We start from the raw sequence: 2,505 nt of genomic DNA, 5'->3' as shown, positions 1-2,505 counted from the left end.
TGGCCAGCTCAGCCCACTAGGGGGCGGGGCTGGCTGGCATGTGGTGCTGGGGGATTGAACCGTGGTCCCTGTGCTTTGCTAAGCTTGTTCTAAGTAGTGCTTTAGACCACTGAACCATCTCACCAGCCCAAGTCTACCAATTTGTGAAAGATAACTGTTATTTAGAAATGCAGGGGCTAGAGAGATGGCTCAGTGGTCTAAAGCACCTACTTGGAACAAGCTTGACAAAGCATAGGGACCGCGGTTTGAATCCTAGCACCACATGCCAGCCAGCCCCGCCCCCTGGTGGGCTGAGCTGGCCACACACACACACACACACACACACACAATAAATAAATAAATAATTTAAAAAAAAAGAATTGCACAAGTCCAATAAAACGAATTTATTGTTTCCTTCTTTGACAGTCTTTATAATTGTTCCATCTTAAAGTGTACATTAAAGCTGTTTGCCATGGGTATGTGTTCGAAGATCCTTGAAAGGCTTGGTTGCATCAGTTCTACTGAGTGACATGAAAGGTGCTAAGAATTGTCATTCTTCAGGGACATTATTTGGTCTGTCCCAGGTTCTCTTATATCATAATATAAAGCCCAGAGGAGAGTAATGGTGAGAATCATGACCAGGATTTGTGTCACTCCAATGGAGATCCCCAGGAACCTAAGTACTTCCAACTGTCTGGTTCCTCTCAAAAAGGAGTACGTTTTCTTCCCACAACCCTCTTAATAAAGGTCACTGAGAAATTCCTGGTGGGCCTGTTTGGAATATCCTGAGAAATCTCTAACACAGCAGGCATCTGGGGGCCAGTCCATCTCTGTGATTTCCAGCCAGTCGGTAAACTATACCACTCGACAACACTTGAACTCTCTCTGAAAAAACTTCCAAGCATGCATAAGCCACTGATACCTAGGCAAGCCATAATTTGTTATTCTGGCTTTCAAAGTTACCATGTCTGACCACTGTACAGGAGCCACAAATTCCTGCTCCCTATGTCCAAACTAACTCCACAAGCCAGCTCTACGCAGAAAATGACAAGTAAACTCCCAAAGTTACCATGCAAGAAGCAACAGAGTTCTTTTTACTCTTCCACAGTGTCCCAGCATTCCCATGATAAGGAAACAGCAAACAGCAACCATGACCAGATGAACCACAGGAAAGTAAGTCAAGATGGCGGCCTCCTTCACCCTCGTTTCAGCAGCTAAAGTCAGAACATTATTCAGATAATCCCTCATCCAAGCAGAGAGGGCTAACACACTGATGGACATTAACCAAAACAGCAGATTCAGGGCATACAGCAAGCGACACAAACACTCCAGAATCCTCTGTGGCCACTGTGAGCCTCGCGAGGGAGAAGCCCCATCCTTTCACCACATTCTACAGCCATGGGCAAAACAGCTGCTTTCTTCAGAGCTCGGCTCCGCGCCCTGAGCCTGCTGCGGGGGGACACTCACAGATGCACTGCAGGGACTTATTGGGCATCCGTGCTGCTCCTGCATAGGGCCAGTGCTGCACTGGCGCAAGCTGTGGACGTTTCCTTCTCTTCCTCTCCTTACCACTGAAGATTCCATCTTTGAACATACTTATCTCTTCATTCTGATAGAAGTCCTCTTTTGTGTTTTTATGAGATGTTGATAAAAAGTATGGTGAAATGCTGCTGCCAATTGCCATCCAATGGAAAGGCCAGTTTATAAAAACATTACCGCGTGTCCTCATCTACTTTACTCACTGAATCTGGCACCATGTGCCTTCTGGTTCTTTGCCAAAGTCAAAGTGACCATGAAAGGTGAGTGTTTTCAATTGACCCAGGACATTGAGGCAAGCACAACAGAACAACTACAGACATAAAAGAAAACTTCTAGCACTTCTTTAGAAAGTGGCAAGAATGTGTTCAAAGCAAAGGGGAATATATTGAGAGGGATTAATGGTAACATGTCTTTTACTAATAAATGTTTAAATTTAAATATCAATTATATTTTTCAACACACCATAATACCATAAAGCCATAGATCAAAATCATCATGGTTCTACCATGAAAACAGAAAGGTATACCAGTAGAATAGAATAGAACAGAACAGAACAGAATAGAATAGAAGGCACAGAAACAAACCCAACCCTTCATAGGGGTCATTTTAAAGAAAGCATATTCAGATATCCCAAAACATGAAAATTCGCTCAATCTCATTTGTACCCAGAACATACAAATTAAAGCCACTGTGAGATACCACTGTACACCCAACAGAACAGTTAAGATTAAAATGATGTATAGTAGTAATTATTGGTAATGATGCTGGGTAACTGTAACTCTTATATGTAGTTGGTAAGAATATAACTGAAACAGCTATTTTCTAAAATAATTTTTTGAGACAGGTTATCACTATGTAGCATAGGCTGGCCTTGAACTCACAGCAATCCTCCTGCCTCAGCCTCTCAAATGCTGGGATTACAGGTGCCTGACACCATGGCAAGCTCTAAAATTGTTTCACATCTACTTGAATTTTATATATATATAT

The 2,505-nt window shown here is 42.8% G+C and overlaps 1 pseudogene; it reads right to left on the bottom strand.

Moving 5' to 3' along the window:
• Window positions 1-408: 408 nt before the first annotated feature.
• On the bottom strand, window positions 409-1,663 carry LOC101567414 (annotated as a pseudogene).
• Window positions 1,664-2,505: the final 842 nt, after the last annotated feature.

Source organism: Octodon degus, unplaced genomic scaffold (assembly GCF_000260255.1).
Source record: "Octodon degus isolate 3935 unplaced genomic scaffold, OctDeg1.0 scaffold00130, whole genome shotgun sequence".
Taxonomy (NCBI): Eukaryota; Metazoa; Chordata; class Mammalia; order Rodentia; family Octodontidae; genus Octodon; species Octodon degus.
Note: the sequence above shows the minus strand (reverse complement) of the source record. Positions and strands in the feature narration are given on the sequence as shown.